The sequence below is a fragment of the Ursus americanus genome, chromosome 29 (genome assembly GCF_024610735.1).
Source record: "Ursus americanus isolate L20-20 chromosome 29, mUrsAme1.1.p, whole genome shotgun sequence".
In the NCBI taxonomy this organism is placed as follows: Eukaryota; Metazoa; Chordata; class Mammalia; order Carnivora; family Ursidae; genus Ursus; species Ursus americanus.
Window position 1 is genome coordinate 6,091,630 of NC_142155.1, and position 16,432 is coordinate 6,108,061.

The following is a 16,432-nucleotide window of genomic DNA, read 5'->3' on the forward strand; positions in this document are numbered from 1 at the left end:
TGGGAAGTTCCGAGTGTATGAATGGGGCTTATCAATTTTGAACTTTATTGTGGGATATTTTTTTGAGAAATGCTTGATGTCTGTATCTTAGATTATTTCTCCTGAACTGTTCAGAGTGCCCAAAGATTTTGTCCATTTATCTGCCTGGTGATATATACGTAGCTGTTTTAGGGGCAGAGTGAAAAAAATGGAATGGAGCTTTCTACATAAATATATACATTTTTACTTAATTCTTCTGTATGTGTGGACTCTCCTGGGGCAGGAGACTTTGGTACTATCTCAAAAAATATATACCCTCTAGGCATGTATTGCATGGTGCACTGGGTGTTATACACAATTAATGAATCATGGAACTTTACATCAAAAACTAGGGATGTACTGTATGGTGACTAACATAATATAATAAAAAATATATATATACCCTCTAAAATGCAAATAAAAACATAATGGGATCACTTCATACCCACAAGGATGGCTAAATGCAAAAGACAGATAACAAGTTTTTGTGAGGATGTGAAATTAGAAATCTTATACATTGCTGGTGGAGATGTAAATAGTGCAACCGCTTTTGAAAACAGTCTGCCAGTTCCTTAAAAGAGTAAACATACAATTGCCATATGTCACAGACATTCTACTCCTAGGTATATACGCAAGGGAAATAAAAACCTATGTCTGCAAAAAAACTTATACACAAATGTTCATAGTAATTGTATTCATGATATATAGAAAAGTGAAAACAACCCAAATGTCCATCAGTGGAAAAACAGGTAAACAAAATGTGATACATATGTACAATGGAGAACTGTTTGACAATACAATGGAATGAAGTACTGCCACATGCTTCAACATAGATGACCTTAAAACCATTAGACCAAGTGAATGAAGCTTTATAAAAGGGCACATATTGGATTAATCAATTTATACTAAATGTCTATATCTATATATTAGATAAATCCATAGAGATAAAGTTTTAATTAATCTTAATTAATTGATTAGATTTTAATTAATTTAACATCTAATGTATTTTAATTAATTTGATTAGTGATTTCTTAGAGCTGGAAAGAAGGAGGACTGGAGGATGATAGCTAATGGGTATGGAGTTTCTTTTTGGGGTAATGAGAATGTTCTAAAATTGATTGTGATGATAGTTGCACAACTCTGAATATATTATAAACCATTGAATTACACTTTAAATGGGTACATTTTATGATATGTGAATTATATCTCAGTAAAGCTGTCAAAAAATACTTGTAGTTCTCTGCTAGTGTAAGAGAGAAACAGTAACCTACAGACTTTGAAACAGAGAAGGAGATCTTAGTCTTAATGCTATTTAGGCAAGTTTTCAACAAATTCTTATGCTTTCAGTGTTCATTTAATCAATTTCCAAAAATATTACTCTGCCAATTCCTTAGGCATTTAGGTCTCTATGTTTAAATGAGATTGCTTCTTAGAACTTTTTATACTGTGATTCTAAGATTCACCTTTCTCCATGTGCTAAGTTAAGTTACCATTTTTCCATTTGCCTTCCAGCTATTAAAATAGTTGCTGTTTTCTTTTCTCATTCTGTTTTAGTGGGTTTATATCTTTTTTAAAAAATGTTTTTTTATTATATTATGTTAGTCACCATACAGTACATCCCTGGTTTCTGATGCAAAGTTCGATGATTCATTACTTGCGTATAACACCCAGTGCACCATGCAATACGTGCCCTCCCCACTACCCATCACCAGCCTATCCCATTCCCCTACCCCCCTCCCCTCTGAAGCCCTCAGTTTGTTTCTCAGAGTCCATAGTTTCTCATGCTTCATTCCCCTTTCTGATTACCCCCCTTTCTTTATCCCTTTCTTCTCCTACCTATCTTCCTAGTTCTTATGTTCCATAGATGAGAGAAACCATATGATAATTGTCTTTCTCTGCTTGACTTATTTCACTTAGCATTATCTCCTCCAGTGCCGTCCATGTTGCAGCAAATGTTGAGAAATCGTTCTTTTTGATAGCTGAGTAATATTCCATCATATATATGGACCACAACTTAATCCAGTCATCTGTTGAAGGGCATCTCGGCTCCTTCCACGATTTAGCTATTGTGGAGAAAGCTGCTAGTGGGTTTATATCTTAATAGACTTTCATTGAAATTTTTTTTTAACAGCTGATAATCAATTTATTAAAAAAGTTGATTTAAACATCTGCAATGGTCACTTCATCCTTGACTTCTGGCTCAATACTGATGGACGTAATCTGTTTAACAATCTCAGAAGGACTGTGCAAATCAATGAGTCGCTTGTGGAGCCTCATCTGAAAACGATCCCAAGTCTTAGAACCTTCACCACCAAGATTTTTCTTGTAGTGATTTTCAGAGTCTTGGTAGGCATCTGAACTGGTCCTTTTGCTTTGAAATTCTTCTCCTTTGTGCCTCTGATCAGGCCAGCATATACCTTCTCCAATGATTTTACACTGGCACTGGTTAGAGTAATTCTAATTCGGTGCATTGCCACCTCTGGTTCCACGAGTGTCTTCCCAGTGTCTTTAAAAGCCACGGTTACAGCATGGTTTCCTGACCGACTTGTTCCTCCTCGCAAGAGCGAACAGCACAGCGGTGAGTTGGGAGCAGGGGCTGGGCTCCCAGGGTTACTCTGGATCTATGTCTTCCTCAAAAAGCTTAAGAGACTTGTTGAAGTTTTAATCAAGTTTTAGGAGGAAGCAAAAATAATGCAAGTGTTTATTCAGGAACTTTTATCTGGAAATCGCCAGGCTATATTTGTTTACTTTGTAAAATTCATATCAGAAGGAAGTTTAAATTCTTAAGATCCAACTGCTTTTAATTCTGGAAATATTCTGGTATATGTTCAATTGTCATGAGTGGCATTGGTAGTTTACAAGTAATTGGTTAGGCAAGATGGCTTAGTGGGATTTTTTTTTAAGTTACTTTTTCCTCCTTTCTCCTGAATAATGACTTAACAATTATACCAGAACTGAGTTACAATTGGATATATTCCAACAAGATGTTATTTTGGGGTTAACATAAAAATACATAAATTATTAGCTAATTTGCTGAGTTGTTTAATTCGCTAAAATTATTAGCTAATTTAAGTGAGAACACTTAAACATGTCTTTTTAATTAACTTGAAAAATCCTAGCAAGCTATATTACTGCACATAAACTTAGATACTGAATAATTAGCTTTTGATTTTAAGTTCTCTTTTCCTCTGGTTAGCACTTTTAACTGTGTCATAATTTCTACTTTGAAATGCACTATGTGTGTACAGCTCCTTCCACTTATATTTGAAAAGATTGTGAATGCAATTTTTAGGACTTTCTTTTTACATTCTCAGGTTTAGGAGCTTTCCTGTCCTAAATTTGTGAGACACAATGGAGTGGAAAACTAAGATACGTATCCAAATCATGTTTCTATTTTCTATGCCTCTCTTTTGTGGCTATTACATTTCAAAATATTTTTTCCTTCATTCACCACTTATGCAGTTTTCTCTATTCTTTATATTTATGGACACCTCTGTATTGCATCTGTGTATTTTCTATCAGTTTATAATTCATATAGGTCTTTAACGTATTGCCTCATTTTAGAATCAAAGATAGAACAGACCATTTTGTAGTAGCTAAAATTCTGAATTACCTTCCTCAAAATCTATTACATAATGCAAAAAAAAAAAGAAGCTCAAATAGTTAAACAAAAAGTGAATTTGAGACAGACATATCAAGTGGAAACACTCATGCAAGCTTTTGTAGTTTTTTTTTAAGGAAGGATCAGAGTAGTTTCATTGAGTGTAGAGAAGATTATTATTGACATGTCTAAGATAAATGGTAAGGTTAAGGATAAGTGATTATTTGTATGTAAGGGACAGAGATGACAATGGTTCTTTTTTTACTTACTGTAATACATAATACAAAATACAAGAACAGAGCTCTCTATAGAATGGCTTTTATGTACTTAGAAGAAACAATGAGAGTCACTTCAGTGTATTACAAAAATCATATTTTGAGTTCACTGCCATTTGGTTGTTATTGAGACAAATTTTTCATTTGCATTTTTAAAAAGTTGAATGTTTTCTCAATAATCATCGTTTGCAGTTATTTATTATTTCTATAGGGCTGTGTATGTACATGATCTGTACATCTGTACATGTCTGTATCATGGAGAAATAATTATCCTGAACAAATGAAGCCCATGCCCAGAAGAGCCTAAAATTTAGTTTTAGGTATATTAGGATAAATCAAATTTCATGGTCCAGTATATAACTTAATCTCTGCATGGTCCAGAAAGAAAACTGCTTTTATAAGAGCAATATCAAGTATTTAATCAGGTGCTTTGTGGAGGAAATCTTCCTGAACAGTAGGGATGAGGGTACCAAGTGGAGTTGTTATCTCACCTCTGTAATAAACTTACTTTTATAAACCAGCATTTTGAGTCCTAGACTTGTAAAAAACATTTGTAGTGGTTATAGCTGCTTTGTGAAAAGATGGATATTAACAACAACATATCTAAAATGCCTCTTTATTGAACTCCTTAATTAAAATCAGAACTCTTTAAAAATATTTATTATTCTCATTATTGTTATTGTTATTGTTTATAGCCCACATACATATGATCTTACCTTATTATTATGGATACTTGGCCAAATTCACCACAACAGTGTAATAATGATCTGGAATTTTTATAAGTTTCTGTATTTCTCCAATTAACCTCATGAGCAATTTGAATCTATCAATGAATGATGCATTATTTGTTGAGTGTCCATCTTATGTGTGTAACATTCTACTTGGTTTTATAGAAAGAAAGAAACATCCAACTGAAATATATATAATTATATATATATATATAATTATATATATATAATTATATATAATTATATATATATAATTATATATATAATTATATATATAATTATATATATAATCAAAATTATATATATATAATATATATAATTATATATATATAATCAAAACTGGTAAGAAATGTTAAACTATGTGGTTGTGATTCCAAAAGCTAAGAAATTTAGAGAAAGAAGAAATCATATCAGCATGTGAGGGAAAGGGTAAAGAAGGATTCAAGGAAGTTTTGGGAATTTGGATAGCTAGCACTGGAATAGGTAGAAGATCATAAAGAAAGATATTTCAGGTGGAGAAAAGAAATGCAGGAAGGACAGTGTGAGAAATTGACCACTGTGGGACACCAGGACAAAGAAAAATGGGTGAAAATAAAGTTGTTAATCCTATGTTTACTGGGACACCCAGATCACACAGAATAATCATGATATGAATGGATAGACACATTGCTAATGCCCCTGGGACTGCCACTGGCTCCTGCTTGCCCCTTTAGTGCCTTATGATGCCCTACGATGCCAACATCATTTGGAAGCTACCTCCCTGGCTGTGCTGTTACTGCCACTGCCACTGAAGCTATTTCCTGATGATTATCTGGGTGTTCTTGGGGCCAGTTAGCCTGTGGTAGGCTGAATAATTGCCCCTAAAGATATCCACATTTTAATCCTCAGAACCTGTGAATGGTTACCTTATACGGCAAGGTAATTTTGTAGATGTGATTATGTTGAGCACCTTGAGAAAGGGAGATCATATTAGATTTTCTGGGTGGGCCATACCTGCAATCACAAGGTTATAAAACAGAGGCAAAGTAGATTTGATGATAGAAGAGCACAAGGCAATGTGATGATAGAAGCACCAATTGGTGTTATGTAGCCCTAGCTAAGCAATGCCGGCTGCCACAAGAAGCCAGAAGAGGCAAGGAGCAGATTCGGTCCTTAGCTTCTCAAAGAATCAAGGTACATACCTTGATTTTAGACCCAGGAAGCCATTTTAGACTTACGGCCTCCAGAATTGCAAGAGAATAAGTGTCAGTTGTTTAAGCCACAAACTTTGTGGTCTTTTGTTAAAGCAGTAACAGAAAACAAATGCACAGCTGAAGCTTCCCAACTTGGCCAAAATACATTTAAAGATAGGCATGGCATAAGTAATTGACTTAAGTAGATATCTCTGACATCTAGGAGATACCTGATGTCTGAAGATAATGAAAGAGTCTGGGGAATTACTGATACGGCTGTTGTAATCACTGTGATGATGACAGAGCACTCTGCAGCACTGCCCATGAGCTGAGAAGGTGGAAATGGGCCTGTGGGGCAGTGGTTATATAAAATGATGACCGCAAGTGTCGGAGAGTAGCAGACAATGGATTAAATGGTCTGTATGGGGAATATTGGCCTACTGAATTGGGGACAATGGAAGAAAGTAATCATCAGGGAAGAGAGCAGTGGGGTAATGCATTATTAGGTTTTAAGTTCTGTGCACTTAAAGAGAAGTAAAAACTCTAGGAAAAAAGAGTCATTTATCAAAAAAGGTGAAGGGATACCGACTCTCTGAGGGTGGAGGCTACTGGTAAGGATGAAAGGGAGAAAAACTGTGGAGAAAACCAGGTAAGAATATAATGAGTGAGAAAATGCAGACTGAGTTACGAGTGGCAAGATATTGGTGCTCATAGGAGAAAAATGAGAGGATAGGAGCATTAGGGTTAAGAAGAGTATGATGAGAGAGAATTATTTATGGACTGAGAGCAAAAAGGCCAATGTCCTGAGAGAGAATATAAAGTCGGGTGTAGGTTAGTCAGTAGTAAGACTCCCATGGACACACCTACACCCACAGGGTCCTGGCTTTGGTGGCTACGTGAGGTGCGGGTCTGTGTTCAGAAAGCTGTGTAGTTTCATGACGTGTGAAGGGTAAGTACGCTATTGAAACGGACATAGCTTCTAATGAGCTTCTTTAAAAAAACTTTCTCTTCACTTAGGTCTATAAAATTATGCTTAAGAATTTAATTTGCAACATCATTTGTTGTTTTCTCTATGTGTAAGCCTTCTTGTTATGATTTTGTTTATGATTGAAAAATACCGTGTAAACTGTCTTTTAATAATACATGCCTTATTGACTCACTCATAATAATAATTTTTTGCTGAAACTCAAATGTCCTAGTCGATGGAAAAATGTTAGCTTTAGCTTTCCCTCTACAGAAACTGTGACTCTGGACCCCAGTTATAAGTTAGGCCCTCAGGATGAAAATATGTAACTTTTTATTTATTTTATTTTATTTTATTATTTTTTATAGTAAGGATTTACTGTGTGTGCTCATAAGAGCAGCAGTTCTGGTATAGGAGTATGCCCCGCTGTGATGCAGTTCCACACTCATATTAAATCCAGGTACCCCCTAAAGTGTTTCAAGGCTTTCCCAGTCATACTTGTCAAAAGCAGAAAGCACATATATTTACCGTGCTATTAACATTCCATCAAAGTGTAGATGTAAATGCCTAGAGCTCCCCTGCCTTGCATCAGTTACCTCTGCTTGGATCCATAATTTTAGTAGCCCATAATCATTAGTAACTTGATTTCCAAATCATACATAATCTCCAAAAATATAAAACCACATAAAAAAACAATACTGTCAAATTTATTTCCATTCCTCCTCCAAGGTCACCATGTCTATAGATCTAAAAGCAAGAAGAGAAAAATGTGATAGAATTAATATAACAAATATAGTATAAATGTAAGTCTATTAATACAATTCAATGTTTAATAAATGTCTTTAATAAAAACATGTCTTTACTAAGTGGGGAAAATGTCCAGAAGAGCATGTTTTATGAGTTATTTAGAAAATATGGTAGTTAGGCTTGCCTAATGAATCTACGAGAAATCACTCAGTTGCTAAGGTGAGAAGTTTTATATTTGTTGGTTTTTTCTACGTATTTTGGCAACTCTTCTGAAAGTAGTACTCATTTTATTTGTTTTATGAGATGTTTCTACTATAAATTACTATCATCTTTATCTGTTTGTTAAAATAACCAAGTGTCTGTTTTAAGCCCACAGATTTATTGCTAAATTATAATTGTATCCCTGTGTCTCTTATACTTAAATCACATTATGTTTCTACATAATATTCCTCTGTCAATCCACATTAGAAGGCTCACTATTGTGTGAAATTTTAGGGTGATTATTATATCTGATATAATAATCCACAAAAGTGGAGTGTGAACTTCGATTCATTTCTATCATTTTACTAGAAGCTGTAGACAGACACCAAGCGCCATCACTCAACACCTAGACAATCATCTTACCCTATGTCAATAAGTTTGTCACACAAGATTAACTACTTGGTAGGTTTTTACTGTGAATGGCATATAATATTTTACTTGAATTTAGCCAAGTTAATACACTAGTTCCCATAAAACTTCTGGATTCCAAAGTAGTTGGGATGATAGGATAGAGTCTATTGACCTTGCTGTGGACTGAATTTTGTACTACCCACCCCCAACCAAATTCCTGAAGCCCTAATCCCCAATTGTCTGCCTTTGGAGATAGAGCCTTTTGGAGATAAGTAAGGTACAATGAAGTCATAAAGGTGAGATCCTAATCTGATAAGACCGATGGCGTTATAAGAGGAAAAGAGAGATCTCTCTCCATATCTGCATGCTCAGAGAAAAGGCTGTCTGAGTACTTTAGCAAGAAGGCAGCTGTCTGAAAATCAGGAAGAGAGTTCTCACCAGAAACTAAACCCTCCCAGATCATGATCTGGAACTTCCAGCCTTCAGAATTGTGAGAAATAAATTTTTGTTTTTTATGCCACCCAGCCCATGATAATTTTGTTTTGGTGGTTTTAACAGACTAATACGTGATTTATACCCAATAGTCCCAAGATTTTGCAGGGTAAACTTGGTGCTTTGTATCATCTAGTTGACACAGATTGAAATAAAATTGAGAATGAAAATGATCTTTCGATTTCGGAACTCTCAGCAATTTGGATTATTGATTTTATCACAGATTTTCATGTCTGAGTGATATTTAAGTAATGCATTTCAATAAATTGCTAGTTTATAATAGTACAAATGTGCAGAAATAATATTTGAAATGTTTATCAACCTGTATGGCATGTGCATTAGTCAATTAAAATGGATGTCCAACCTATGAGAACAGAGAATAGCTGCTCCGTTAAGCTTATCCAGTGAGTGGCAGATCTGCCTACCCATACATCAGTAAGATTTTTAAATGAATGATAGTACCAACAATAGTTAAGGCAGTGTCTTCTGAGACAGTTCTTCAAAATAATTTTATAATTCTTTAACTTCTTTTGTAAATGGTTTGTGTGAAAACCTGGCTTATTTATAGAACATGGTGCAGCATAGGAGTTACAACCAAGGTAAGTTTGAGATTAGGTGCCTCTTGAAGAAATCTGTTTCATTATTATTAAGTTAAATGTTGGGGCGCCTGGGTGGCACAGCGGTTAAGCGTCTGCCTTCGGCTCAGGGCGTGATCCCGGCGTTCTGGGATCGAGCCCCACATCAGGCTCCTCCGCTATGAGCCTGCTTCTTCCTCTCCCACTCCCCCTGCTTGTGTTCCCTCTCTCGCTGGCTGTCTCTATCTCTGTCAAATAAATAAAATCTTAAAAATAAATAAATAAATAAATAAATAAATAAATAAATAAATAAATGCTAAAACCCCTCTCCTATTATTGGCTACAAGCGTTATCTCTTAATTTTCTTTTTTGAATTACTTCGCTGTCTCTGGAATAGAGACTAATTGCTTTCCTAGGACTGAATTTTGACTCTGTTAATTGTAGTTATACTTCTTTTAAGAACTTTTACATAATAATATGGTTTTTTTTTGTTAGATAAAGTTTAGGTCAGATGGTTCCACCACCTACAATACCCAGTTATGTTGAAATCCTGCAGCTTATGGGGAAGTGAGAATTGGAAAAGCTCATGGAAACCATCCTGTGCAAATCCCACCTCTCCCTGTGCACTTATTTTAAAGATAATAATTTTCTCTCTTTCTACATAATATCCTTAAGAAAGGTGATTGCTGCTCTGGACAATTTATTTTTTTTATTTTTTTTATTTTTTAAAGATTTTATTTATTTATTTGACAGAGATAGCCAGAGAGAGAGGGAACACAAGCAGGGGGAGTGGGAGAAGAAGCAGCAGCCTCATAGCGGAGGAGCCCGATGTGGGACTCGATCCCGGAACGCCGGGATCACACCCTGAGCCGAAGGCAGATGCTTAACGACTGCGCTACCCAGGCAGCCCCTGGACAATTTTATTTTGATTAAGTTCTAGTGGGTATAAATGAAACTAAATTTAAAAAAATCCAAAACATTAAAAGGATAGCAAACTCAGAATGTTAATTACCTCAGTAAAGGATTGAAAATAAATGAAATACTCTATCCTTAAAAAAGAAGAAACAACTTACTGTTTAGTTCTGGGCTATTCATATGTTGCTTTACTCTGGTGAGAATCAGGATTTGGTGGGAACTGAGGCAAAACTACTTTGGCATGATTGTGCAACCACATCATAAGTGGCATCAATAACATTTGGCTCAGATCCATTTACTCTGATGCATTATGAGTGACTCAATTTAATTGAAAATCACCACCAGACATTGTTATTAGATAAAGTTATGAAGTGATTTGCTGTAGCAGCAGGAACTTATAGGTCTTGTGTGCAACATAAAATTTTAATGAAATGGGCATTTAAAGATTACCATTATAGTATATCATGTAGTCTGTGATTAAAACATTAAATTATTTTTACATAATAAACCAAGATAAATGCAAGGTCTGGGATTTTAAAATGACAACCAAAGAAAGCAAATGAGCTTAAATTTTATTAACAACATATTGTCACATAAAACAAACAAATATGTCTGGTAATGACTGTGTAGTACACACCATTGAACTAATTTATTTATTTTTTCTGAGAAGCAGAAAATAAGGCAGTTATTTCGAAAAAGGGCATGATTTTTCCCTTCCATAGACTATGAGGTGCTTGAAGATTTGATGTCTACAAGAGATCCTAAGGTTGTATTTTGAAATATATTGAGCCAATGTGGTAGATTCCATATCTGTTCCACTTTAACTGGTTAGTTTCTAACCATTGTCATTTCGTTCTTCTGGCCAGTGGTTTGTTTAGTTGTGGGAGCAACTTGGTTCCACTAGAATGTAAGCTGTATGGGGGTAATGTTTTTGCCAGTTGTGTGCATTAATGTATTCCTACGACTTAGGACAGTGACAGGCCTATGATAAATACCCAATAAATAGTTATCGAAAAAAGAATGAGAAAGAGGAAAAAGAAAAAAAAAGAGGAAGGAAAGAAGGAAGGAAGGAAACAGGGAAGGAGGGAGGGAAAAAGGAAGGATGGAGAGAATAGATGGCAGAAGATTAAAGAAAAGGAGAAGAGGAGAGGAAAGAAAAGCAGAGAGTGACACAAAGGAAGAGGATTGCTTGGGTTCCTGGAATCAATAAATTGATCTTTCTCTGTCACTCTCCCTACTTGAGCAAAGATCGTTTTGCCCTGTTGTTTCCAGAAGCCATTCTAAAACCATGAAGACAACCAACCATAGGATGGAATTGATCTCATGTATGGTAGAGAGATGGGAAGAACATGAGTTCTTTCTTTTCTCCCAGTTTTACTGGGATATAATTGACACCCATCACCGCATAAGTTTAAGGTGTACAGCATAAATGATTTAAGTTACATGTATTGTGAAATAATTACTGCAATATGTTTAGTTAACATATAGATACAATAGAAAAAACAAAAAAAGAAAAAAGTTCATGCGTTGAGAACTCTTAAGATTTATTCTCTTACAACTTTCCTGTATATTACATAGCAGTGTTAGCTATAGTCATCATGTTTTACACTACATGCCTAATACTTATGTTATAACTGAACATTTGTACCTTTTGACCACATTCCTCCAATTACCCCTCCACCACTGCCTACCACCCCTGGTAACCACAAATCTGATCTCTCTCTCTCTCTCTCTCTCTCTCTTTTTTATTAGTTTGGTTTCTGGTTTTATTTTCCTTTAGATCCCACATATAAGTGAGATCATATCAGTATTTGTCTCTCTCTGACAGATTCCACATATAAGTGAGATCATACCAGTATTTGCTTCTCTCTGTTTTACTTATTTCACTTAGCGTAATACCTCCACTCTGATAACAGATGTTCATTTCCTGTGGCTGTGAGCCTGTTTCTGTTTTATCTTGTATGTTCATTTTTTTTTATTCTACATATTCGTGAGATCATGTGTTATTTGTCTTATTTCACTTGGCATAATATCCTCTAGGTCCACCCATGTTGTCTCAAATGGCAAAATTTCATTCTTTTTCATAGTTGTTGAATATACCATTGTGTATGTATACCACATCTTTATTTGTTCATCTGTTGATGAACACTTAGTTTGGGCATTTACGTCTTTAATCTATTTTGAGTTAAGTGTTATAAGTGGTGGAAGATAGGTGTTTAGTTTCATTCTTTTACATGTGAATATCCATTTTTTCCAATATCATTTATTGAAGAGATTGACTTTTCTCCATTAAGTAGTCTTGGCTCCCTTGTCAAATATTAGTTGGCACTATATGCGTGGGTTTATTTCTGGGCTCTCAGTTCCGCTCCATTGATGTATCTGTTGTTTTCGTGCCAATACCGTACTGTTTTAAGAACTAAAGCTTTGTAGTATAGCTTGAAATCAGAAAGTGTAATACTTCCCACTTTTTTTCTTTCATGTTTGCTTTGGCTATTTAGGGCATTTTGTGGTTCCATATAAATTTTAGGATTTTTTTTCCCTATTTCTGTTAAAAAGGGATTCATTGAATTTTTAGATAGCTTTTGGTAGTACTAACATTTTAACAATATTAATTCTTCTAATCTATAAACACAGGATACTTTTCCATTTTTTGTGTCTTCAATTTCTTTCATAGTTTTCTGGTTTTCCAAGTAGAGATCTTTCACCCTCTTTGTTAAGTTTATTCTTAAGTGTTTATTGTTTTTGATGCTGTTGTAAATGGGATTCTTTTATTTCTTTTTCAATAATTCATTGTTAGTACATAAAAATGCTACTGATTTTTGTTGTTAATTTTGTATCCTGCTACTCTACTGAATTTGTTGATTAGATCTAACAGTTTTTGTTCTTGTTTTTGTTTTTTGTTTTGGTTAAGTGTTTTGGGTTTTCTATATGCAAAATAATGTCATCTGCAAATAGAGACATTTTTACTTCTTTCTTTCCAATTCTGATACCTTTTATTTCTTTTTCTTGTCTGATTGCTCTGGTATGGACTTCCAGTACTATGTGGAATAGGAGTGGTAAGAATGAACACCCTTGTCTTGTTCTTTTCTTAGAGGAAAAGATTTCAACCTTTTACCTTTGGTATGATGTTAACTGTGGATTTATCATAAATGGCCTTTATTATGTTGAGGTACATCCATTCTATACCTAATTTGCTAAGAGTTTTCATCATGAATATATAGTGAATTCTGTCAAATGCATTTTAAGAAACATACAATGTACTGAATCAGGAAGAAATAGAAAGTCTGAATAGACCAATTAATAGTAAGGAGATTGAGTCAGAATGAAGAAATGAAGAAAATCCCAGAACCACATGATGAATTTTAATAAACATTTAAGGAAGAATTAATGCCAGTCCCTCTCAAACCCTTTCAAAAATTGAAGAGGAAGAAACATTTTATGAATCAGCATCACCGTGATGTCAGAAAGGACATTACCAGAAAAACAAAAACAAAAAGCTACAGGCCAATATCCCTGATGGATATAGTTGCAAAAATTTTCAATCAAATACCAGCCAGCCAAATTCAGGAGGACATTAAAAGGATCATTCACCATGATCAAGTGGGATTTATACCAAGTGGGGTGGTGTAATATATGCAAATCAGTCATTACGATATGTCATGTTAATAGAAGGAAAGAAAAAAATGAAATGATCATCTCAGTAGAACCTGAGTTCTTGATGACAAAGTTGAGCATCTTAATTAATCAAGCCTGAAGGCAGTTCTTCCTCTCAACTTAATTATGATGCAGCAACATGTTTTATTTTATCTGAGTTGAGTCAGAAGTTCCATTTTTGTGGCTGAACACTTCCTAACAGATAAAGTCTGGATTGGAGTCTGGGGACAGCAGACTCAGGTTTAGAACAAGTCATTTTACCTGTCAGAACCTGGCTTGTCATCTGTAATGAGGCTTGCTGTAATCAGTAATAATAGCAACAACAGTATTATTCCCTGACACTGTGTTCAAGCCCTGTGATCATGTTTTACATATACTAGATTCCCTAGCCTTATTAGGGAAGTATTACTGTTGCCAGCTTGCAGATGCAGAAGTTAAGTATATTTCACAGGGTACATAGTGATTAAGGGGGTTTGTATAGAATATTAATCCATGTCTGTTAGACTCTAGAGTTTAAGCTTTGTATCCCTAGACTGCATTTTCACAGGCCTCATTTTGATCTGATCTGAGAAAGCTCCTTTTTAAAATTCACATGCCATACCTAGAACAAAATACAACACAAGTCTTTAGTTACTCTTTACGTAATTTTCAATTCCCAACCTTTCCTAGCAATGCAAGTATATGCTTAATTACCCAAAATGTCTAGTTTTGTCATTGCCTATGGGTATTTGAATTAGAGAACAAAATGGTGTTTAAAATATATGTACAACATCATTGATTTGGAAAACATGATATAAAGAAGATGTCCAGAATGATAGCAGAAGGATAGATGAAGAAAACCTCAAAACCAAACACAGTGATATAGTGGTCACCTAGAAAATACATTTTTTAAGCTATCCAATTTCTATCTGCTACCTAAAAACTAAAAAGAATGCCAGGGTTAAAAATTGCTTTCCAAAGCAAAATATATGTTTAGTTTTTCTTAAAATTTAAATGTTGTTTCAATAGGTAATCACAGTAAACTAAGAATCAGATTTTGTATAGGTTAATTGCTTTTAGCACTCAGTATTTTTATCTTGCTTATCAGTGCTTTGAGTCTCATTCCCTGATATCCATGGATGAAAAATATGTTACTACATGCTAATATTAATGAAGAATCTCTTCCCAGTAAACATTCATACAAAAGTTCCCTTGAAACAATTTCTTATTCCAAAGAAGATATCATTTATACCTCTTGGGAAATCTTTGGAAAAAAGCCAAACTAATTCTGATGATAACCTCTGGGATCTTTACATTTTCACTATTATCACAGTTGTCCTTTTAATACTATTTCTCAGTTCTTCCAGGATCTGAAACTCATTGAATTTTGGCCTAATATTTTATCAAAAATCTAGGTGGGTAGTGCTAAAACTCTATTCATTTAGTCAAGTAACATTTATTGGTAACCTACCTGGCAATATGAAAGACATGGTAAGAAATAAAGAGATAAAGAAGGCACGGTTCCTGTGATAGGCACATGACAGGTATTGAAAATGCAACTGAGTCCTCTAAGAGTAGTAGATAAGAAGAGTGTTAAAGAAACCCAAAGAACACTTAAACCTACCTAGAGAAGTTGGAAAAACCTTACTTGAATAGATAATTCCTCAGCTGAGCCTTAAAAAATAAACAGAAATTTGGTGTGTAGCAAATAAAGTAGAATAAAGAACTGGCATCTGAGACAGATGAAACAGCTTGCGGGAAAGCATAAGAGAGGGGAAGGACAAATGAGAGTTTTCTAGAATGATGCATTATAATAAACTAAATCCTCATATCAGTCCTTCGAGTTTTCGTATTTATCTCATATTGTTGATAAAAGAACTAAGACTTGGAAAATTGAAGTCATTACCATTTGTTCAATTCTGTTTCTTACTCTTTAGTTCAAGTCTTTTTTTCCTTATGAACTTATATAAAATCTATCAGGGATCCAACTCTACCATAATTGTTCAGTAAATGTCTGTTGAATAAATACATGGATTAAGGGAACAAAGAGATTTCCCTTTATTTGTAATTTTAACAAAAATTTATGTAATTTAATATTGGCCCCAACAGATTAGAACTCATGTCAAAGCTTGTGAGAACAATTTTGAAAACAAACTTCTCTCAGGATTTCAAATAGGGGATTGGTTACAGAAGAGTTAAAGGGTCTAGGAGAGCAAAAGAAAAAGAAGGTGACCTGGAGGAGGAGAAGGGGAAGAGAAGAAAGAGGTAAAGGAGAAAGAGGAGGAGACAGGGAGGAGGAGGAAGGAATTGGAGAAGGGACAGAAGAGAGAAAATGAGGAGAAAGGGGGAAGAGAAGGAAGCAGGAGAAAAAAGCAAAAAGAAGGAGAAAGGGAGCGGTGGAGGAGGGGGAGGAAGTGGAGGAGGAGGAGAAATGCTCAGAAGATTAGAAACTGCCAATGAGTATCTTTTCGTATGTTCATTTATCATTTGGGTTTACTTTTTGTAAATGCAAAATGCCATTCAAATGACTTGCCCATTTTTCTGTTGTGTTCCTGGTCTTTTTGTATTGATTTATGGAAGGATAGAAGTTCTTTATATATTCTTCATGCTAGCTTTTTCTTACTTATGAGTTTCAAATCCCTTTTCTCACTCCGTTGTTTAGCTCCTTTTTGGTGTCTTCTAATAAATAAAAGTTCTGAT

At 34.7% G+C, this 16,432-nt stretch overlaps 1 long non-coding RNA gene and 1 pseudogene across 4 annotated transcripts in view; one reads left to right on the forward strand and one right to left on the reverse strand.

Moving 5' to 3' along the window:
- The window catches only part of LOC123796523 (uncharacterized), a 580,540-nt gene that overhangs the window by 354,938 nt on the left and 209,170 nt on the right, over positions 1-16,432 (forward strand). The window lies entirely within an intron of this gene.
- LOC148107493 (small ribosomal subunit protein uS10 pseudogene) overlaps positions 2,179-16,432 on the reverse strand; it is a 54,563-nt pseudogene continuing 40,309 nt past the window's right edge.